This window comes from Haemaphysalis longicornis, unplaced genomic scaffold, assembly GCF_048455015.1.
Source record: "Haemaphysalis longicornis isolate Haplotype H1 unplaced genomic scaffold, Haemaphysalis longicornis Haplotype H1 scaffold_4, whole genome shotgun sequence".
NCBI lineage: Eukaryota > Metazoa > Arthropoda > Arachnida > Ixodida > Ixodidae > Haemaphysalis > Haemaphysalis longicornis.
In genome coordinates, this window is record NW_027526361.1 from 104,614,647 (window position 1) to 104,639,217 (window position 24,571).

The 24,571-nt window shown below is 50.0% G+C and overlaps 1 protein-coding gene across 1 annotated transcript in view; it reads left to right on the plus strand.

Annotated features, from left to right (window-relative positions):
* Window positions 1-24,571, plus strand: part of LOC144179909 (uncharacterized) — a 107,266-nt gene that overhangs the window by 396 nt on the left and 82,299 nt on the right. The gene's annotated exons all lie outside the window — the stretch shown is intronic.

Here is a 24,571-nt window from a genome sequence, read left to right on the forward strand (position 1 = left end):
TACAGCGCGCCTTCTCCGACAGTCTCGGTCTCGAGCGCACATCCTAAAGTAGAAGCGTGATCAGTGTAATCAAGCTGGAGTGCTCAAGCTTTAATTTTTCTAATTAAGCAAAAGACAATAGAAATACATGGCATCGGAATCGTGCGAGTGACGCTACTTTTTCTGCGTGCCTACACGCAGTTTTTGAGTTTGCGTTTGTTTTTGTATTATTGTAGGTAGACCCTAATTTTCGGCCTTGTAGTTTAGCGGTGCAATGGATGCATCAATACGTCTTGGGATTGTTACAGCTACCATTGTTTGCAGCGACGCACTAGCGCACACACATCGGCACTACAAACAAAGGAACTCCGTCGGTCACCCCCTAGCGCGCTTTCCTAGTGGCGAGAGCTGTAGTGGCTGTAGCAGAACAGCTGTTCCTCTCTCGTGTGCCCTCATCGCGCTGTGCACGCGGGAACGCGCTTCCTCACAATCATGATGTAGTCGGGGTCAAGCTACTTCAGTGGCGCTACGCAGATACTTTGTGATGACTGTTCTCATACAAAAACATCGCTGAAGGCGTGTCCGTATCAGCGGAAACAAGTAAAGGAAGCGAATATCTATTCTACTAGCACGTATGCTTCCTGCAGGATAAGATGCGTTTTCACACAGCAGAGATGTCAACTTTATTAAAGGACATTTCTTGTTGTCTGAGATTTGTGCTAGTTAAAAGCTCGACGTAATCCGGAGGGTTGTTTCGTTAATATATCTCAAATTATACCGAAACTACGCTCCGTGTCCAGGGGTGCGGATTCGCAGGTCGCTGCAGAAACATATCTCGTCCCGCGATAAGAACGATCAAACAAACAAAAAGAAAACGCACGCAAAAAGTGGAGCAAACTTCTGCAGCAGACCGAATGTTCTTTTTTTATTTTTTTTATTTTTTTTTTGCAACCGTAACCGCAACCTGGAGCGGCTGTACGCGATAAGGGCGACCTTGTTTGCACCGCCCTTGGTCGCCCGTCGCCGGCACAATTTCGCTGCCCCGTTCTCGCCTTCGTAAGCTCCGCGCGATAGCCTGGCGCCGGGAGAAGGCTTGAGTCGTTCCATCCGCCCGTGCGAAGGAACAAAGGACGATAACGGCGCTTCCACTCCGAGAAGCGCCGCTGTGAGGAATCGAAGACGACGGTCAAGAAAACGAACTCTTCCTTCGTCAGCGCCTTCGTCGTTAATCATTTTTAGCGCGACCTCGGTGCGCCTTACGGAAGAAAACGAGGCTTTTATTAGGGATCTTCATGTGCCAGGGTCGAAGCAAAAAAAGAAGTCCGTTAATTTACTTACACAATCGTTAGGAAAAGTTTGAAAGCGTGAATTTAAGGGAATTTCCTTTTCGCGAGGCAGCCCGACTGCTAATGTGCCGTGTTTTAGAACATTTAAGCAGCCGAACGGCCTACTCGTGTAATTTCCCCGCGCGGTGGTTAACGCCCGCACACGTCGTTTTGCTTGCGCCCATTGCGCCAGTAATCTGAAAGTTTTGCCGTGGTTGTCGTATATAAATGAACGCGTACAGTAGAAAAGGGCAATCGCTCTATCATTTACTCGGAAATCGAAACTGGAACTAATCTTACAAGCGGTTGTGAAAGAACCTCCTTTATAATGTTTGAGAGCTAAAGTTCGTGCCTTTTTGAAGCACGCGTAAGCTGAGGCGGAGTTTCGGCATACATTTGCTTTATATTTGCACATACCTGGTTTCATGTTTGTTTCAGGAAACAGATTAGACCAGTTCCGCCAATCTCGTTTCACCATTTACGCTTTGTGACGTCACAAAACGCAGCGCGGAAAAGCGTGCGGGGCGGCGATAGTTCTTTTCGCGCTTTTGGAATTTTCTTCATTAATGAGCAACAGCTGTTGTCGTGAGTGGAGTATATTTACATTCGCGGCGCTGTAATCTAGTGATAGAAGCCTACTCGTTTCTGCACTTTAGGGACCGACAAAACTTTTGCCGGTGGCTTTGCAGTTCTGAAATAATGAAGTGCGAATGCAAAAAAAAAGAAAAAAAAAAAGAAAATTATGGGTACACCTGAGCACATTTTATAATAATATTAAAGCATTAGCGTGCTATTTGCGAACGTGTCCTCCCAATACTGTCACCATTAGTTTCCTTTTGTGTCTTTTTTTCTTCGGTTACCATGACTCGTCACGTACCCGCGCTTGCATCGCATGCGTGGAGCAACGGGGACATTTAGCGGGAACGTATTTCGCTACTCACGTAATATCTACTCCTGTAAAAGGCATGCTCAAATAACCCATTTGGACCTCAGTGCGTTTTTCATCACCCTTTCTCAAGTCCAAGGCCACAACGCATTCACACGGTCCACCTTTGCCCCCCCCCCCCTCTTTTTTTCCCTTTGTGTCTCCGTTACCATGCCTCGTTACATACCCACGTTCGCATCGCCAAAGGAGACATGTAGCGGGGACGTACTCTGCTACTCGCATAATTGCTCGTTCCGTAAATAGCATGCTCTAATTCAGTGACGTACGCGGGATGTCATTTTGGGGGAAGAGGGGGGGGGGGGGGGGGGGCGCCCAAATACCGCCCCGAAAAAGAGAAACGGACTACTCGAAACGAGGAAAAAAAGTACAAAGCGCAACAAAACATGAAGGAAAAAAAGAAACGAAAGCGAGGAGTTTTTTATGATCGAAAATAAAAACTTCGGGGTGATGTTGTCGGTCCACCAGTCCATGTGCATTGTGTTTCCTCGGCTCGGTCGAGTGGAAGATACCGCAGTGTTTTTACATGCGAAAATCGCCTTCAAGGACCCCCTCGACTGGAGGCTGGAGGGGAGGAGGGATTCAGAATACTGTACGGTTGATCGCACTCTACATAACTTTCCGATCGTTTTGTTCGTGCACTACTGTTGATTGTCGTGTTGAGGGCATGCACTGAAGCTGCGTATGCTTGGTTTCCACGCGTTTCCACAACACACGCGCTGTATTTGTTCACCTGTGGCCAGCTATACAGCTACGGAGCAGTGGTGGTGTTGGGAATGCGTCCTTGTCAACAATCCCCGAGTTTTTTGTTTTTTTTTTTATGGTTCAGATCCCGCCCAGACCCGAGTTTCCGCAATTTTCTTTCAAAGTGAGTTACTAAACTTTACTTATATAAACAGTTCCCTGAGTAATTTAGCGTAAACCCCAGCAATCTTTGACATGGTCTTTACTCTTCGAGCTGTCGGCCATTTTCTGAGAATAAACCAGGAACGCCATATTTTCGACCTACCGTGTTATCTCTAATACGTGTGAGCCAGCTCACAAGTTAATTTCTTTGAATCTGAGTAAAGTGGATTCGGTAGGCGGTGTAATGTGGGTGACGGACAACATGTTGACCATACGTTTAACGGCATTACTGTCGAGGATCGGTAAACGGAACGGGAGAAGACCGAGAAATCGATGGGGGTATGAACTAATAAAATCCGCTTGCGAAGAATGTACTATGAGAGCCGAGGATATAAGTGGCCGAATATCTTTGGGGGAGGGGCCTTCGTACTTAAAAGGACACAAACAGGCGGTTGCTGCTCATGCTAATGGTAATGATGACGGTGATGAAGGAAGTTATCGCATGGCTAAGTTACAGTAGCAGAGTGAGCTAATGGTACCTCATAAATATCCCGAAAGCGCACCATTACTGGACCTTTACCGGAGTGATAGAACATTCGGTCCTGTGTGTCCTTGTTCATATTTTGGCGTTGGGTTTGGCCAAGACTGTATACACGTCACGGCATTCTCATCGTCATCGTGATCGCCGTCCTGCTGAGGGCGGTCCCGTTCCCGATAGGATGGGATGTTATTGTTCCCGTCAGAGCACACAAGGTGTATTTTTAGATCCGCTGCCAACTCGTAACGCGAAAGCAATAAATGGCGTATTCAGCGTAGGCGTGACGTCGTCGTCAACAACAGCGAAACGGCTCCTCGGAGACGAGTCTTTGAAGCGTGTGAACGGTGGCCGTCCACGCACCAAAGCGCAGTTGAAGTTATAAGTGCAAGCGAGCGAGCACATAGGCAGTGAAATACACCACCGTCGTCAACTCAACGGGTAAACGGAGGCGGAAATGTTCTCAGCGGTGCAGCCCTTTGGCGCGATCCGCTGGCCTCACAAGGCAGATGGTCGGCGGTGAAAAGTTGGGAACTTTTTTTTTAACAAAGGGGCTGTTCTAGGGCTGGCCTGGACGGCAGTCTCTGGGCACTGCTATCGTGTCATGCTCTCTCTGGAGCAGGTTCTCCGCCGCGCAACAACCGGTTACCATTATAGAATAAAGAAAAAAAGAAAGTCCTACGGCCTTCATATCTTAATATGACGGCTGATGTTGCCCCTGGAAAGATGTGTTCCTAGCAACGCTTACGTGTTTGGGGTTGAAGGCGACTTTAAGGGGATTTGGCGTATGTTTGGTCTTTGTAAGCTGGCTTTCCTACATTGTGTGTTGCGCAGTGAAGCATGGTCATTTACCAAGAAAACTTTATTAGGAGAGCTTTATTGTAGAAAACGGCTCTAACTCTTGCGTTATCGAAAGTATCCCGAAACAAATTATGACAATGAGGCACTAAGACGACTCTACCGTTACGCCGAGTTTCGTTTACTTGTTGTTAGTCGACAGTAAAGTTGTAAACGTTACAAAATTACTGCCTGGTGTCAATACATGGTCATATACGGAGGGAGTGCATACATAAATGGTTACACAAACCGAAACCGTTGTTTTTCCGGTACTGGTCGGGAATAAATTATATGACAATTATTCGCTAAAACGACTCCAGCATTACGAGGCACAGCTTCGCGGGTCATCCTTGTTCACAGAGGGGAAGGGGACAGAATTTTTTATTTTGTTCGTGGAAGAGTGGAGCCTCACTATCGTCGCAGCGGCACAAAACGTTCGGGAACCATACCCGTCTATTGTTTATCGTCCGGCTACCGCTTTCGAGGTTCCATTGCTGAAGTAGCAGTCACAAAGCCGCCATTGTAAATGAAAGCTTTCTCAAGCCACTCTCTACGGTTTTCTTTCGAAATGAGTGCTACAACTGGCAACTTTGTTAACGCTATTGTGACAATTTAGGAAGTCAGGCATTTTTGCTAGTGAAGGCAGATTCAACTAACCTCGGCAGGCTTTTCGCTTGTTTCCATGGTTTATTCGGAGCTTACCTTTCTGGCTCTCCCTAGTACCGCTGTACGTATATGCAGACATCAAAACCAGTTCCTTGGAAGGGTATGCACCTGTCTCCTCAAAACTTTAGACAACATTTATAGCACACAGGCACGTGCTCGCGTGAAGCAGTTCGCAACGAAACGGTATCCGTGCCCCGGCCTGAAGGGTGTTCCTTTTATATTTTTTGCACATCGAGGTCAGCCTCGACGTAGAAATTTTTAGAAAGATCTAGTTGTAACCTGCATGCACGCAACGAGACACTTTCAACGCGTGCAGCATTGTTGGGTGCGACGACATACAGGGAGTTAAATCTCCGCCCAAAAAAGAAAAATAATGGTGCGGGAAAAAAGCGCAAAAGGCAGGACAAGAAACGATACACACGGCGGTGTTTTTTGCACGTCTTTTTGCGCTGTTACGAATTGAGTTAGTATGCACCAAAAAACCAACAACACACTCCCATACCGTTGGCGCCCGCCACAGAGGAAATTTTCAACCGCACCGTGACGGCGTAGTGCGCCAAGAAGATTTTGTAGAATTCAAATTTGGCGCCCTTCGAAGACCGCCTCATAGTCTCTACAATGGCAGAAAGAGGGCCCCAGGAGTCCGCTAGAAGTAGGAGTTCCTGTATAAACATCCCCCTCGCGAGGGGCACGATCAAATGCAGAGCATTTCCGGGGGCGCACGACGTTCAGTAGTTTGCGTTACGTTAATGTTGTTGCACTTGTGGCAACTGCTGACGAGAGAGCGCTCGTCAGCAGTAATTTGAATGAGTCAACGATATAAGGCGCGTTCGTAGTGTCCCATTCTGTGTCGGCTTTGTGGCGCGGTGGGTAGAGCACCATGTACATTGCGTTCCGCCCGCAGGGTCGAGTGATCGAAACCGGGCGCCGGATAGTATTTTTTTTATATATATAGTAGAGACAACGACGGTGCGGACTACGGACGTCAACGCGGGTGACATCGTGAGTTACTGAAATGCTCTGCATTAAAAAAAAAAAAAAAAGAACGTTAGGCGCTTTGGTTTGCTCGTCGGATAGACGACTTTTAAAGCTTAGGGGCGCAGAAGCTTCGGGCAGTCGAGGCTGGACAGAGCAGTGCCTGTTTTTGAGACCCGGAAACGGCGACGGCGACGACGACGATGATGATGACGATACATTGAATGTGTTGTACTGCCTATACGTCGTCTTTCTTTTTCACGTTTTCTTTCCGGGTGTCTACTTATACACTCAGAGCCCAACAAGTTAATAAAATATTAAAGCCGTTCCACTCAATGTGAAAGCTGTCGGATGTGCAGAGCAGCGACTCGCCATAATGGGCTGTAGCGCCGTTCGTTATCCGCTCACCGCTGCCACGCAATGAAAGTCAAATTTCCCGCCTCGCGCCCCCGTCAAATCTCGCGCGCCCCCTGCCTGAAGCTGCGCCAGCGGGAGATCTCTATGTTCTGTTCTTTTTGTGCTCACTTTTCCTCCCGTACGTGCCAGCGGCACTGCCACTGAAGAACCAACCCAACAAGCGTTCCTAACTAAATGAACGTGGGCGCTGCCGGTTAATCACGTATATGTTGCCTCAAATGTATATTTTTTCTGCGCTAAACAACGGGGAGATGTATGACAAGCGCCAGCGTTTCAAGAGTTTCGAACGCTTATGACCACTGATCTCTATATAAACCGCTTGGCTTTCGAAGCCTCTGGGTTACGCCGCGATGACAGCCGCGACTCCGTGTGGCTCTACCATGGGTTCACCGTTCAGCGAGCGAGCTACGACAAGGCGAGCCCCTAAAGTGCTCTGCGCTTAAAAGCAGTCTGGAATTTGTCCTTCTCTGCGCCATTCGGCCGTCCGCTGTAATGAGCTGTTTGTTCCACAGGGTTAACCTGTGCGGGAGGGCGGCATGTACGCCGACAAGCAATCATTTCTCCCGCATAGCAAATGCATGCGTCCACCGCACACTGCACTGCCGAGGTAATGCGGGTTTTGTGTGAGCTGCGTATATGACTCGGCGGAGCTTCGCTTTGCGTTAGGCGCGCGTTCCAGCTGTGCACGTTTTCCTCGACCTGAGTCATTGAATTCATCGATTACTTTTTGACGCCCCATTTCGTGTTGAGTCACCTTTTCCGGCGCCGCATGCTTCCATGTGCATAGTTTCAATCGCGTGGTTATTTGAGGCACTGTTCGATCTGTATACGTTGTGTATACATAGGCTGGGATTTTTTTTTAAATGCAGAGCATTTCTTTAACTCACGGTGTCACCCGGCGTTGGCGTGCCTCGTTGTCCGCAACAGCCGTTCCAGGCGCGCCCTCTCCCCCACTCCTCCTCGCCTGCTCTCCGCTGCTCCTCGCGTGTTCTCTGCGTGCTCGGATCGCGTTCAGCAACAGGTGGAACGCGCATGCGTCGTAGTTTGGCGCGGGAGCAACAACAGTTGTGGCGGGATCATGACGTAGTCGTGACGTGGTCGTGGCGCGGTCGTGCCGTGATGGGGCGGTTCTCGGCGTTCGCTCTCGCTGTCAATTTCTTTCGAACCAGATAAAATGCCGCAAAAGTGGCGCGAAGAACGCCTTTACAAGCGCGCGCACAAAGTGTCCAGCCTGGAAGCGCTACGCTTTAAAAACAACCAACAGCAACAACTGCAACAACATTAACGTAACCCAACCTACTTAACGTCGTGCCCCCCGAAAATGCTCTGCATTTGACCGTGCCCCTCGCGAGGGGGATGTTTTTTTTTTTGTCATTCCCAGTTTGTTGGAGCGTTTTGTGCGGTGAAGTTTCGGAATTGAGTCGAAAGTGGTAGCGGGTTGCTCCCGCAGGTGCCAACGTGTCCATATGAACATTTAGTAATTAAAGATGACACTTTCTCTGAAGACGGCAGTTGCGTTTTTTTTTTTCTCTCTCTCTAAGCTCGAAACGTATGGGTTTTTGCGTAATTATTTGGGGACAGAATTTCGGTCACTAGCAGCCTGTTCACGGCACAGGTTACATTGGAAGCGCAGTTTATGTGATTTTGGTCTCAGTTCGTAGCACGACCAGCGATAACATGTAGCCATGTATTGCCTCTAAGCAGCAGCCATGGCAAGCAGCGCATATATCAGTACGATTTCGGGGTCGACAGTCGCGAAGCAGCGTGCCTAGCGAGTCAATATAGAGTGCGTGACTTGTTGTAATTAGTTCCCAGGGGAGTGGTAAAGAGCAAGTACTTTTGCCAGAATCGCGCCAACTCCGTCCATCTCTCCTAGCCGGTCGTTGTCCGCTTGAGCGATCCGCCCGCATCACCCGCTGTGCTCTTCACGAGGCGTGAAGTGATCGGCAGGCGTTGAGAGGGATGCGATAAGGCCGCAACTGTAACCTTTTACGCAACCGCGCTACGTTTTTTTTTGTGTTTTTTTTTTGTTTCTGGGTGTGTCTGCCGTCGTGTCTCGTGGACAGCACGTGCGATATCAATGCGCACCGCTCTGATATCCCCTGGAGATGAGTGATGTCTGGACGGTCAGTTGTTCAGTGCTCGAGTGTTTCGTTTCGCGATTCGTTTATTTTTGTGGGATTCTTTTTAATACTTGCATACGGAGCTGGCGGAACGACTGGGAAGAGAAGATATAGTTCAGTCAGATATCTTTTTTAATTTTTATTATTTTATTATTTCTTCTAATCTTGGCCCAGTCGCCAGTTTTTTTTTATTTTTTTATTCCTGCACACTTGCCTCCTCTCTAACTTCAATCGTCCCCCTTTGTTGCCAACTGTTGTGGGATATGGCGATATGCTGCCCTTGCCAAATATGCTTCTTTCGTCTCGTGGTCCTATCCGCCGCCTGGTCGCGTAGTTTGGACAAACATTTTCTTTTTCTCTCGGACTTTGGTCGCGCCATATGTGAGCTGACCTTCGCAATATGTAGAGGGCGGAAAATCGCCTTACGGGTTATAAAAAACGTACCGGCCAACAAAAACACGAAAATTCGCTACATCTCCCTTCCGGGGCTGCGCCGCGCACCAAACGACCGGAATTTACGACTTAGCAAAGCCACTTGAGATTTGCTCCGTGCGTTTGTGGGCCGAGGAAGTTTTAAAAATGGAGCTGTTTAAGCTTGAGCTTGGTACGGTGGCGTTAGCAAAAAAAATGCCAAGAAAAAAAACTGCGCCGCCTGTAAAGGGTGCACCACCGCAGATAAGGCATTACAGCAGTGAAGCCGGCTTTCGCGCCCGCTCGCGTGTGAGTACAAGTGGCATATGCGTATGCGCACCCTTTACTATACCATTTTTTTTCTGTGGAGCCTTCGGGCTGGGGTGCACCCCTCGCATATTCACCCGTCTGGCTTTGAGGACTCGCACTGAAAAAAAAAGAAAAAGAAAAAACCATCCCAAGTGTCCGGCTTCGGGGGCTGAGACTGGTGCAGATCTGTGTGTGGGCCCGGAAATGAAGACAGTCCGAAACAGCGAGCTCAGCGAAGCTGGTCTCCCGTTTGATAATCCGAGAACAAGTATTGCAAGTCTCTCCCGCAGTTGATGCACACTGATTGAGCTTAGTGCCGTCTTATAGACGTCTTAGTGCCGTCTTATGGACCTGCCCTCCCGCTATTATTCTATATTTGATTTTCAACACCTCCTCACCCTTTTCCGTAGCAGCTAGTCTATACTGGACAGTGAAAGTGGGGGGGGGGAGGGAGGGAGGAAGGGAGGGAAAGCGTTTATTTATATTTTTTAGTGGTTGGGTGGCACTCCACCGGTGGCTCGTGCCACGTGCGACAGTTACCAACGGGGTCAGCAGGGGTGGTACCCTTGGTCCAGGGCTCCAACGGCCCCTACTGCTCTGCGTGCCCGCTGAATCGGACCGATCTGGTCTTCACAGCAGGCGCTGACCAGCAGTGCCTCCCATTGCTCCGCATTGGGGATTCTGATTTTGGGGACAGCCGCTGTGCTTTGGCATTCCCGTGTGGTGTGGTAGAGGGTGGGTTTTTCTTGAAGGAACAATGGGCATGCGTCTCCGTATGGAGTCGGATAAATTTTGCTCAGCACGTTTAGGTTTGGGAACGTGCCTGTCAGCGGCTGTCTCCAGTCGGTGGCTTCTGCCCTGGTCCGGGATTCGTGCGGCGGAGGGTACCTTTTCCTGATACCCTTGTAGTATTCCAATGTGGCCGAGTATTCCGGGGGGCTGGTGTGGGTTCTTCGAGGTCGGAATCATCGGGTGCTCGGTTGGTTGTATAGCCTCGAGCTACCCTGTCCGCCTCCGTGTTTCCCTCTATTCCCGAGCGCGCCGGGGCCCACAAGATCCTGTGTTGAATCTTAGGCGGATGCCCAGGGTGTTGGGGTACGCCACCTTGACCCTGGAGGAGTACAAGGAGGAGTGCGCCGTGGCTTATTCGTCCCTTCAAAAAGTGCCGACAGGCCTCTTGCGAGTCGGAAGTTATTGTGAATGACCGGCCCGTCCGGAAGCCACTTCATTCCTTGGAGTATACAGCAAATGGTCCGATAAAACAGGCCAGTCCCCACAACGCAGCCCAGGAGAAAGACAGGCTAATATATAGGTCGGCACTCAGATCGGGGGTGGCTAAGCTCAAAGGGAGCAAAAACTGTCTGAAACCTTCCACTAGGGAACAGTCCTGTGGTGCGTAGCATTTACAGTTCAATTCGGGCTTACTTCAGTCGCCGAGGTGCAACGGCGCCATCAATTCTGTCCCCTTTTCACTGAGTTTGCGTATACGGTGGTCGTGCGCCTTCTGTTTAGCGGATGCTCGTAACGTGCATGTGTTTCAGACTTCCGCAGCATGTTATCGCGTGGAGCCAGCCGTCGTCTGACGCGCAAATAGTTTACTGGAAGTGCGGAATGTTTCTCTTGTGTAACCGGCCTCGGTGGCCGTGTTTATTTTGTTATCCCTTTTTTATAGAGGCGAGAAACTAAACAGAAACGCGGTCACGCAACGTTTGATAAACAAAGAGGAGGGTTCCCAGGTGGCTTGATAATTTACCCGGGAGCCCGTCACTGCTGTGCGCCTTACCACCGCATCAAAGGTCCGTCTCTCTGTACTACAACGTGAAGTTGGGCTAGTTGGGGCCGGTACAACAACCGAAATGCTCAATGTCAGCAGAAGATTCAGCGCCTTGTCGTAGTGTTCTTTTGTTGTCGCTGAGTGTTCGGGTCGGCGTACAAACAGGCTTCCTTTCTCTGTCGTTTTACCTGTTTGACGGGCAGGTAGCGAAGTGTGTGGAGGAAAGCGAGGGCTTGATTTGAAGGAGAGACCTATGCACACTGGTTGCGGGTGGGCCTGACGTAAATTGTGGGAGAATAGCAGAACGGGTGTGGGCCGAGCCATGCATAGAACATATCTGCTCATAGACTTTGTAGGAGAATGACAATGTTCACCAAAAACAGCAGAATAATCATCAGCCCAGTACGGTTCCCATTCACCGGCGAAGACATCATCATCAGCACAAGCAGAATCTGAAAGCCGCATCGACATCGTCTGGAGCTACGGCGTTATCGATCGGACTGATCGGTTTGGCTTTCACCGTACTCGGAACTCCCCGCAACAACCTCGTGCCTGCGCGGCAATCTTCGCCCGTAAATTACTTTCTAGGGAGTGTCAATCACAGGCGATTGATGTTCCGGCTGTTTTTTTTTTTTTTCATGAAAAGCCCTGTTGACTTGGATCGCCGACTTAGTCGGGGTGTAGAGTTGAGAGAGAGAGAGAGAGAGAGAGAGAGAGAGAGAGAGAGAGAGAGAGAGAGAGAGAGAGAGAGAGAGAGAGAGAGAGAGAGAGAGAGAGAGAGAGAGAGGGCGACAGCGAAGAACAGACGACAATGTAAAGGGACCCTGCAACACTTTTTTCGACGTTTTTCGAAATCTTAAAGGCTTGCCTAACGTAATCAACCAATACATCCAGTACTTCTATAGGGGGTCGCAAGGTACCTCGGCCAAAAATTACTGCTTTGTGCCCATTACAGAACTAAGAAACTTGCTCAAAAGATTTTTCTCTTTCCCGGTCTTGGCGTTCTTCTACCGCGCGAATTACGTCACTACGGCGGTGTAGCAGCTATTGGCCGGCTATCCTTCGGTTGCAGCAGTGAACGCATTCGATAGCCACTTCAAATAGAAAGCCACAAAAGCAAAGCATAAACGGAAGGCTTATCTGCTGCGACGGGCAAATCACGCTGGGCCGATCCGTGCTGGCGAGAAGCATTGAAGGACTCTGCTATAGCTTTCGTAGTGCTTATAGGCGCGAAGTAAAGAGTGAAAGCGTTTATCGGGAGCCTTGCAGAGTCCCTTTAAAGAGCCAGAGTCTGGCTGCAGTTCATCTGAGTGCCGTTGGCTGTACCTCGGCCGGAATCGGAGACCATTCCAATTTCCGCTCGTCTTGCAACGTCGCCATCGGAGGACCGGAGCGCGTCGCGTAAATTGACGGCGCTTCCCCTGAGTCGAGAGTAGAGTAGAGCAGAGTACACGGGTGAGCCGGTTGTTTGCGCGTTTTTTGTGGCAAAAAATTGACAAAAAATAACAGAACGTCTTTGATTGCGAAGCGTTCGTGCGTACCTTCAATGTTCAGGCAGCGTGTTTACCAAAGTGTGGGGTAAACACGGGACTTCGGGTTCTTGGCAACTACGCTTTGACGACAACGAGGTATATATAGACCCGCGCCTGCGTAAGGCATAGGTCGGCAAAACAGAAAGAACTCACTCAAACTCAATCACAATTTTTTTCATTCACTCTGTACTCAATCAAACTCATACTCAAAAAGCTCGTCTGTTCACAAAATCACTCGTACTCACTCATCAAATACTCATTTGTAATCATACTCACTTGTACTCAAACTCATTTGTCCTCACGAGTATTTGTACTCAATCTGTACTCATGAGTACTGAATCTGTACTCATGAGTACTCACTCTGTACTCATGAGTACTGAATCTGTACTCATGAGTACTCAATCTTCTGTACTCATGAGTAATACTCACTCTACACTCACGAGTACTACTCATTCTGCACTCATGAGTACTACCCATTCTGCACTCATGAGTACTCAATCTGTACTCATGAGTATTGAATTTGTATTACTCACGAATAATCAACTTATCTGCACTGTTAACTAGGTCGTATCTAGAATGGGAGAATAAATAGAAAAAAATAAAATCTTTAATTGATTAGAAAAACACAGGTTACATATATATCAGGACAGAGGAAGAAAACGTTTGACGCGGTGCACTGTCGTAGGGCGACTTACTGTGCGAAGGCACTACATGTGAGAGAGCGAAACGGAACGTAAGCACTCGCGTTGCGTCTGGCATCTCCTCTTGTTTCAGGAATAAAACAACGAAGTCTAGGCCGGGTCGGGCTCAGGAGAGCTCGGGAGTTGTCGGTGCGGCCGTGGCCGTTAACTGCGGTTTTGTGCGTGTCTTTGGGTGGCAGCTTTTGTCGTCCGTTTTCGTTTCCGGGCGCGCTGATACTCTCGTTATCGTGCTCCAAATCTGAATTGTGCCTGCCCGCAGGCACAATGAAAACGTTCGCATAGATTGACGTCCGTTCGTATCCAGATCACTGTCGTCTTATTCACAGATGCTCGATGCTGGCGTTTGTTTGTTATTGTTCTGGATACTAGAAACTTCGTTAAGAGGGTGTTCGTCTCGTTGAGTTTCGGTGAATTTCAAATCTGCTTGATTTTATTGTGTGTGTGCCATGGGATTGCCTTCGTCAGACCTGAACTTGACAGTGTTTACGGCGTTGCGTTAGCCGCGCCGCTTCCGTCGGCGATTGTGTTCGTGTAGCTCGTCGCGTGCTTGATGCATGTGGGGGCGTAGACGTCCGGTTTGTACGGTGGCGAGCTGCGTTGTGTAGGGATGGCATAGTTCGGCGCGTTGAGGACGTTGCTTGAATTGTGATGTGCGTTGCGTATGGTGCGGGGGCCGTTTGGCTTTTCGTTTAGTGCGCGGTAGCGTGGCGTTTTCGTATACGGTGGCATGGCTGATCGGTCAAGGTCGTTGCGGCTCCGTGCTCGCAGTCGCAGTGGTTGTTTCGGAAGCGAAACCGTTGTGGTGGAGAAGCAGGCGTGGTTCATGCTGTCCGTTCGGTCCCACATTTCTTGGCGTCGCAAGCGGGACTTCATCGTTAGAGCATTCGATGCCTTCGTCTGGATTGGGTTCATTTGTTTCCGTTTTTGCCGTGTCCGTGTCGTCGCTCAAGCCCTCGTCTTTTGCCCGTTGTTTCGAGAATGCTATAATCGCTATCTCTCCCATACAAGCAGGCTCCGTTCGTCCCGAGTCCGCTTGCTCGCGGTTGCGTCCTAAGCTTGTACGAAATGGTGTTTGTCGTGTGAGTCTCGGTCGGAGCGTGGGTTCCGGGGATCTTGTTCGTTCTAGCTCGGACATGCCGCATGCGCTGGCCGTGTCGTTGCTCGTTGACGGACCTACCATCACGAGTGTTATGTCGTTCGTCCGCTGGACATCGGGCTGGAGCAGCGGGTGTGGAGAGCTCGTACGTTCCGGTAGGGTTGAACTACGTGCGCTGGGTCTATTGTTGCTTGTGGCCAGCTGATTTCTGCGGTTGCAACATTCGCTGGCCAAGTCCGGATAGCAGCAGTGGGAGCGGAGGATGTCACGAATAGTAGTTTCCTCCGTGTGTGCTGGCTTGGTGGCGTTCAGTGCGCTGTGCATTTCGTTCGCCGTGGTCAGCTCCACTGGTTCAAGTTGGATGTCGTTCGTCGCCTCTGGTGCGTTTCGTGCGCTGTGCGTCTCGTTTTATCTATGAACCTCCCCTATAATTGGTGTGCGGTTTTTCGCCACGTATGGTGCATTTCGGCCGCCGTGCGTCTTGTTCGCTTGTCGTGGCCATATCCACCAATCCGGATGTGATGTCGTTGGTTGCGTGGACCGGCGCCGGGACAGCACGAGCGAAAAATGTACGTACTGGCTCCGTTGCGTTCCGTGCTCTCAGCGTTCCGTTCGTGTACGTCTGTACCGGAATAGCGGGTGCCAGGAGCGTGGTGCCTTCTGGCTCGTGCACGCTGCGTACGTTGCACGTCTCGTTGCTCGTTGCTGGAATGACCTGCGAGTGGGCGATGTAGCTCGTGGGCGATGTAGCAGAGCAACGTGTGTTCGTTATCTCGCCAGAAATGCACTGACCTTCGATGCGTTTCCGTAATCGTGGCGATTACCTGGGAGAGGTCCGGTGAGCACGCAATCACAATTTTGCATGCGTCGTCTCGTTCATGTACGTGCCGTCGTGCATTCTGCCTGTGTCCGGATCTCGTGCAGTCCAGGCATGGGAAACGTGCGGCCGGCTCTGGCCAGTTCTCTCTGAAAACTTTCTTGTTCATCACGCACTCTTAAAGGAGCCATGAAGACAAAATACAAGTTGGGTTTATTAGAAAGACTGCTTAGTCCCGATAACAATGATACCAATATCATCGCAATCTTCCAACAAATAAAGGAGATATTAAGGAAAACGTGTGAAGCAGTCGCGACCCCCTAGCCAATTTCTCGCAACTTTTCTGTGACGTCACGGAACCTTGTTTGTGCGATTGGCGGCCGCCTAACTGACCTGTCGCGACGACACATGACTGGACGTCTGTAATGGGGCCTCTAGTTCCATTTGAGCGCATCACTTCAATGCTAACGTGCAGTCAACGCACTGAAAATTATGTTTTTTTGTTGGCCCGTATGACGTCATTCTTTCTCATAACACGTCACTGTGGCGCGAAATTTGAACGTTTTTAAATATTCTTGCTTTTTTTTTTCGTTAAAAAAACACCTTTTGGGGCTGTTATGGAGCTGAGTGAGATACTGAATCCTAGTTCTTTCAAATTACACGAAGTTGTATTTTCTCTTCATGGCTCCTTTAACAACTGACCTGATCATATTGTCAAGTTTCTTAAGATCGTTTTGTCGTACGTTGAGATAGGGCACTGCATATGTTATGCGGCTGATGACGAAGGCCTGCACTAGGCGAAGCGTCTCGCATTCCTGGAGGCCCCCGTGCTTGCCTGATACTCGACCGATCACGCGGCTGATTTGTTCACACGTGGATTTAAGTTTGTTAAGGGCAATGGCGTTATTGCATTTGTTATTACTCCCTTCTAAAACGTCCACCCAACGTTTAACACAGCTCGGGATGCAGAATACGATCACTGAGCTCATAGAGGCTCAGTACACGAGTCAAATCATGCGACTGTCAATGACAACTACTGGCAGGCAGGTCCTTGAAGATCTCCGCATCGCTCTACCCCCTACCACTGAAGACAGAGCGGACATTCCTCCCCCTTGGCGCCGCAAACTAATCGTTAAACCTCTGCCCCGTAATATGCATCCTGACCGAAACTCAGGAAGAAGGCAAGCCCGAGCAACAGCCATAACAAAATATTATGGCACCCGTAAAGGTGTGTGTTATGTAGACGCAGCGGGGCCCACACCGGAGGGCATCTTTACGGTTGCGGTCCTGCATGAGGGAATACAGGTGGATGGACTATCGGTGAAAACTAGTAAAATTGAGTTTGCTGAAGATACGGGTATAGCTTTGGCCGCCACTCACTCTGGCGCAACGCACATAATGTCTGACTCGCAACAAGCTTGCCGAAATTCCATCAGGGGTCGAATAGCACTCCTAGCTAAAAAAAAAAAAATTCGCACAAATGCCAATCCAGAAATATCCGACACCATAAACAACTTGTATGGGTACCTGGCCACCAGGGAGTAGAGGGGAACGAGGCTGCGCACACAGCCCCCCGAGCGTCTCTCCCCCGGAGTTCCTCTGACTTCCCAGGCTCTGACCGTACACTTGTACCTTACCCGCTAACCACATTCTCTGAGGTCACAACATACCTGCGCCACGGTAGGCGAGCGTTCCCAGTGCACGCCAAGGGCCTGGATAGAACTGAGGAGCGCCATCTTAGCCGGCTGCAGACAGGCTCATTCTACAGCCCCGCAATGCTATAACACATCAACCCGTCCTTCTCGGGTTCGTGTAACTTCTGCGGTCAGTGGGCAGACACGTATCATATGGTATGGGCACGCCAGTATAATCCAGGGTTAAAAGTCAAAGTGAAGCCAACGAGGGAGGGCTAGGAGGTGGCCCTGTCCGGCTGCTCGGACCAGAGTCTCAGCTGGCTCTCGTCCAGCGGGCACGGGCGGCGGCCTCGACCAATGGGATCCCGGAGTGAGGAATACCACCCACGCAAGAAAGGCCTAACCGCCGCTCCCTCTCTTTAACTCTGTCTTGTACATTAAGAAATTTTTTCCTCCTCCTCCTCCTCCTCATCGTCCTCCTCACGCAACCTCCTGCTCTCAAACAGCGCCGCTTGCATGGTCCTCTGCCGTTTGGTGTCGGAGGCAACCGGAAGTAGCGTTGGCACATTCGTTCGTTTGGAGAGATGGCGACGTTCTCCGTTGTCCTCTAGAAGACGCAAGACGATGTCGTCCTTACGGCCAGAGCAGGGTAGCCTTCGTAATCGTAGTGCGCTCACGAACTGCTGTTTCTTCGGAGAGCATAGGACGTAGCGTTCCGTTGAAGACAGCAGTGTGTCGACCACCACTGACATGGAGTCCGTCGGTGCCTCACGTCTGCGTGCCGCACTCTCGTAGTCGTGGTGCGGTTCGTCCACGTTGTTCGTCTCTTCGTCCGTTCGTCCTCTCATGGCCTCAAATCCTGATCATGTCGACTGCAACATCTTAGCTAGGTCGTGGCTTGAATGAAAGACTAAACAGAAAAAAATAAAATGTTTAACTAATTATGCGGGGCTAAACAAAATAAGTATGCGAGGCTGAACAAGGCGTCGCACGCGTTCAACTGGATATTATGATGTCCGATTCACAACTCACAAACGTGCTTATGTGTACTCGGATATTTTATTTCCATTGCTGGGGCAACTACCACCGGCGCGCCTGTACGGTGGGGCTATATGCTCACTTGTAAATGGCACTACACGAGACCATATTACTAGCGAACCTGAGCAAAATGTTTCAAAACGGGAACCTAATAAAACCATATGGGCGCACGTACGTCAGCGAAATTGTCGCTTGAATATGCACAGCGGAATGGTGCGGACAATTTCGGTGAGACAAACGTTACAAACCACGCAGTCGGGTTGACGCGAGTTACGTAAATTAACTGCGACTGTTGAAATGAGCGGTTCGGCTCACGAAACGATTACACAGCGTGGCATGCGTCTACGGAAACTTCTGAAGACCGAAAAAGAGGGACTTCAGTACGCCTAGTGCGTGCATTGTTAGCAGCCTCCATCGCCTCTCCCCTAAAACAACTGGAAGGGAGCAAGCGCAATGAAGCCGCCACGCGTTCACAGCGCGCGTCAACAAAAATAACTGCGGCAGTCAAGTGCCATAGGAGAAGAGCAACTGCGGCCGCGTTTCCCGCGCCGGGCCCTCACCCCTCGTTTTTCCCTCTTCACCGTGACCCCTTTGCGAGCGACCGCCGAGAAACGCTTACAGTGCCAAACAGGGACCGGGAAAGGGGGGAGGTGCAGTTTTCGTTGTCTGATTTTGCCATCCTTGACTGTTAAGCTGCACATTGGCACCGCTAAATGTTTGCGACTCGTACACGCGGGTCCGGACTCGAGCTCGTGATAAAACTTGTTTGCACTCCTGTACTCACGAGTGACTCAAGAGTGCAAGCACTCGCAAAACCAGTATTCATGAGTACTGTCTACTCATGAGTACTGTCTACTCATGAGTACTGTGTACTCGTGAGTACTGTGTACTCACGAGTACTGTGTACTCATTAGTACTCAAACTCATGAGTACTCATACCCATGAATACAGTACTCATGAGTACTCACAATCATGAGTAGTGTACTCATGAGTACTGTACTCACGAGTAGTGGACTTACCCCTGTACTCACTCGTCATCATACTCACCTTTTTTTTCTGGGTGTGTACTCAATCATCATCGTACTCACTCATGAGTTTGAGTACAAATGAGTACAAATGAGTGTACTCACGAGTGAGTACGCCGACCTATGGCGTAAGGATAACTTGTCCGTATGTAAAAAAAAAAAAAAAAAAAAAAAAAAAAAACAACACCAATCGGAAGGGCTTCAGCTTACCATACCATCCAACCGTGTAACAGCGACTGCAGCGTTGCGTAGCGCTATTACCGTAGATTACCGGGTGTACTTATAAAAAAATGTTCCCGTGGGACAGGAGCCAGCCATTTAAATGCGCCCTAACGCGCGTTAACCCTAATTAAAACCGGCGTCTCCGCAGCGGCCGGGGATTATTTATTCTCGGCAACGTGGTTCGGGTAACGTACTTCAGGCGCCAAGCCAAGGGCCGATGTCGCAATAGCGCCGCTGTTTATGGGCGACGACGTCACAGGGTTTGCGCCATTGCATCCCCCGGGGGGTCGGGGTAAGGAGCCAGGGAGGCGTCGAGGTGGGTTTGTTATAATCTGAAGGGAAACTTTAGAACATCTGGGTGATTGCCTCTCGCGGGCCGCCTGCCAACACTGCTAACCGCCCCGCGGCACTACTGTGTATCTTCCGCAATACCCTGACGCGCCACGTCTATCAACGGGTATATCTGCGGTGCAGAAAAAGGAACAGAGAGGGGGGAAAGGGTGGTGGGATGCAAGGCGGATTCTGAGGTTTTAGGGGCGAAGCTCCGTAGGGGCTGGGGCTGTTGGCGTCTCCTGTCGTCTTCGTAATCGTCGTCTATGTAGTCACGGTACTAATACACCGGGAAACTTGTTTACGCCTCGCGCTAGACCGTATAACGCGTACTAAAAAACACCGACACTCGTTTACGCCTCACGTTTAAAGAGCTTCGTGCTTCAAAGACAAGAGACTTTTACAGCAAAGCTGTATACCTCTGCGCCCCCAACGGTTTCATCTCCGTTGGAAAAAAAAACGCCCGAGCGCCAAGAATATGCATGCTTCGTCCCTCCCCAGGTTTCACGTTAGTGGAGATGGCCCGGGTTTTTTCTCTCGTTAATTTCTGTTCATTCCTTTTTTGTTTTTGTTTTCTCGCTCTGCGCATACGGAGGGAAGTGGAGAGAAGCTAATCGCTGGTGTAGATGCACGATTTCGCCAACCGACGTACACCGAGTTAAAGGAGGAAGCCTACGAGGAATTGACGGATATATATCGGACCGGTGTACTATAGCTTTTTTACCTTTCTGTATTTGTGGAAACGCACGCTCGAATTGCAAACGAATTCCCTAAACCACTTACAGTGCGGTGCTTCCGCTAGTCGCTAATGAGAGAAAAAAATCATCTTATCAGCACGGGCACTTCTCAGAAATGCAGTGTAAAACACTCCTAGAACACCTAATCACTTTTTATGAGTTGGGAATGCGAAACCATTAATGCGTAATCGCCGGACATACACGCGGGCATTGTGGGCACTGCCGTGCTCCGCGTATAGCCCTCTGGCTGGCAGGTGATTGCTGCGCCGCAGGAGGAGGCATCGGAAAGTGGTGAAATCACGTGATCTCGTGTGCTGTCATCATCATCATCGTCGTCATCGTCATCCTTGTTTCTTTGTGTTTTATCTTTATTTTTTTCGTTACTATGACTTAGAGCCTTGGCCAGGCCTAGGCTCTAGCCCTAGCCCTTGCTAGGCCTACATTTAGGCTTAACGTTTGGAAGCCGCAACTTTAAGCCTAACGGCGTGCCAAACGAACGCCAATTTCGAGCACCTTGCCGGATGGAAGAGTCGGCTTAATTCTGGCAGAACTGCTCATCTGGAAGCGGCCTCCTTGGATTCTTGTACGTTCCAAGGACGCTAAGACAGTCGCCTTTTGCGCGCTACTGGCGGCGGTCAGTGCACCACTGCGGCGAGCTGTGCACGTGTCTAGGCGGTGCGACTCGAAAAAAGGAAACCGTCAATAGAGGAAGGACGTTGCGTGCTGCTCGCCCGCTGACGACTACCACTCCCCAGAGAAGCCCGGTTGTTGCGTGGCCTGCGGGACGCTGACGACCACTTCGCACGGCGGGGTCGTCGGCGCCTCGGCAAAGGGGCGGAGACGTTTCCGCGCACTCCGCCTTCCAGCGACCTTGGGACGGACGACGCGGATCGTGCGACAAAGTCGTCAACGCCACTGCAGCCTCTTCTCTTTGCCGCACTGCACCGCGATATGATGGGCGAACGTCATTACGTGGAGTGCGGCGCTTTGCTCGCGGTCATTAAAACGTGGTGTCACGCTTAACGTTACCCGAACGCCAGAAACGGAAAGAAAAGGCTCAGGTTATTCGCAGACGGGCAGTCAAGAGATTTCTTGTTGTGAAGCTTGCTTACTCGTGGCGCTTTATTATTTTACCTCTTTCGCCTTCTGAGGTGTGACTTTGTTTATGCTTGGAGAAGTGGAGAAGTCTTCTGTGTGCATCTGTGGAAGCCACATTTGTGAGAATGCTTTTGGCCATTTAAACCAAGAATTCTACACGTGTGTGCCGCCCTTTGTGTTCAGAACTGTGAAACAGAACTAGTTGGTCTGCGGCAGTAACATACGTCTTCAAGGGAGTGCGATGCTCGGAAGAAAGGGTGCCCTTGCGTGCATTGAAACCTTGCCCACGCCGTTGGTGTACACGGGCAGCTTAGAAGTGGTCGACGCCGAGACGAGTAATATTAACCGCAGTGTTTGGGCGCATGCCTATACGGATTGTGGGTAATTGAACTTTCCTAGTTCAACCGCGCAAGGTTTTTAACCGTCCTAGGCTACGGCAGTCACAAAAATTCAGGGGAGCTTGCATTCACGCGCGACACTTGAATGGCGAAGCTGTTGTTGGTAAACGTGGCAGGACACATATAGTGAAGTTTCAGTATCATTGTTTATTTTCATAGTTGCGGTGCCAGTAATCGTCGTCATATGCATCGAAGTTCTCGTCGTCGTCTTCTTCGCGGAAAGTGGTAGATGCAAAGTCATCCTCAGCACTGTAGACTTCCACCAGCTCAACAGGCGAAGCTTGCACTAAGTCGCGTAAGGCTTGAACCGTGGCGAAGCTGACTGATTTCTTTATACGTGGGCACTGAAGGACACATCGCTACGCATTTGGGCAAGTTTGCAATTCTTTATTTACTTGTTCCGTAATTGCTTTGCTCTGTGCTAGCGGTAGTCATCGTCATATGCATCGATATCGTCGTGTTCCCCATGCCACGCATTGCATGCGCGGTAGCACTTGACGACAGCGCTGGAGTTCTTCTTCTTCTTTTTTTTTTTTTGCTAAAGCCACTGCGCGTGCCGCGAACTCTCAACGGCCGCCGCGAGGCACGCGCTCACAAACGCTCCGCATTTTCTTGGTATTCTTTCCTGAAAAACTGAAGTTACTGCTTGTACAACAGCCCCGCTGTTAAAAAAATTGCGGGGGATGCTTAGAACTTTGTAAGAATGCGGAGGCGAGAGCATATATAGTTGGTACTGCTACTGAACATCTTGTTTGATTAGCCTTGATTACCCTTCGGGCATCACCCTCCGAAGCTCGTTCTGTTTGCCATTCGCCCCCGTCGGTACGTTCACATATCAAGGCGGCTCTTATTCCACGTGCGACAACAATCCACCCTCCTCTGGCGCTCCTGTTTCCCTTTTCCATGGCTCGCGATCGCTTCGACCCCAACTCCAACATCGTTTTTGTACCACCTATTTTTTGTGTGTCACAACACGGGTGCTTGAAACGTGGAGATCTAAGTCGTTCGCCTCAAAAAAAAAAAAAAAGTGCGCGCCAATCCACCCTGTGAAGGTGGTTGGAAAGCGAAGCTGTAAACGACACCCATGATGATTACCCATGCGACATCCCTTGAATTCACACACGTGACTACAAAGAGTGAAACCATAGACAAGTGAAATGCACTTAACCACACCCTTTATTACTTCAAAGAGATATTCTTTACTAGTGGCAAATTAATGCATGATTTATGAACGGTGGTTGTTTGAGTTGTATTGGTGAAGCACATGAGTGGAAACTTTTTTTTATATAAAAAAACGAAGCTCAAACCTGGTTTTAGACGATCTCACTTCACTTCTCCGTCTCTGCCGCCGCCGACGAAGGCGACGAGATCAGCGGCAGAGAGGGAGAAGTGAGAGGCCATGCGTTGGTGTGAGGTTCCATTAATTTTTATAACTCCTAGCGCTTGCGCAAGGCGCGCACACGGCCGCTACGTGCCGCGGGCGGAGTGCACAGCGGCGCGAGAGGTCGCGTGACGCTATCACGTGGCATTCAGCGAAAACGCAGGGGGTAGACCCGCAGATATGCTTGGTCACTGCACCGTCTGTCTCCCTCGTCTCCGCTCGGGCTCGTAGCTCAACCGGTAAAACAGCTCTTGCTCCGTTTTTCTCTTCGTTTCAGGTTCGATTCCTGGCGGGGCTAGTAACTCCTTTTATTTGTTCGCGGGAGTTTTCTGTTGACACCAATGGTGGCGACAGAGCCCTTGGGAGGTAGAAGTAAAAAAGCTTCGCTTTAAAATACCAGGCGACACTGTTGAGTGCACCGTCGAGAGCCGCAAAAAATTGGTCGCAATCCCGCCCTGTGAAAGTGGATGCCCAGCAAAGCGGTTGTAAACCACATACTGATCCATGGTTTATCATGTTTCTCGTCGTCTCGGCGGACTTGTCGCTTGCGCTCGGCTAGTGTCACTAGATAAGGGTACAGCGTATTGACACACTTTTCTTCCGTTGTACCGTGCCGCCGCCATGATCATGGGTCAGTTCGCATCACGTGACATTTGTTTGCACTGCGACGGTTCATGGTCGCCACCATTTTGTTTATGCGCTTTAGTCGGTCTGGTAGGCTTAGCTTTTCCTGCCTGCTCTGCGGCTGCGCGCGACTGGCGTCGTTCCGAATAAGAATCAAAGGTAACCCGTGTAGCAGCATTTCAGCGGCAGAAATGTGTCCAAAGGTGCGGCGAATGCTGGGTCCTGCCTATAGCCTGACGCATGCGCTCGGCGTCCTGGGCAAGAACTGCTCTGTTTATAGGGACATATGCCTAGCCTTCAAAGATAAACTCTAAACATAATCTTTACTAGAAAAGCCCGGTGGGGTGGAGGGTACCATTGTTCACAGGCGCCTTATCGATGCTTGTTTTGTGGTTTCTTTAAACGAATTCTGAGCTCTATGCTGCATGTCTGATTAGCCTGACGCATGCATGCGCTCGCTGTCTTAGGACTTGGCGCCCTGGTGTTTTTGCCCACGGCGATGAAACCATTTTGGGGTAGAGGTATACAGCTTTGCTAGCTGTAAAAGAAATGGGGCGGAAGAATTTATTGACTTATTGTAGGGTTTAACGCGCCGACGCAACTCAGGCGATGAGGCGCGCCGTAGTGGAGGGCTCCGGATTAATTTTGACCACTGCTGACTTAGAGGTATAAGATTGATTGATTGATTGATTGATTGATTGATTGATTGATTGATTGATTGATTGATTGATTGATTGTAGGGTTTAACGCGCCGACGCAACTCAGGTGATGAGGCGCGCCGTAGTGGAGGGCTCCGGA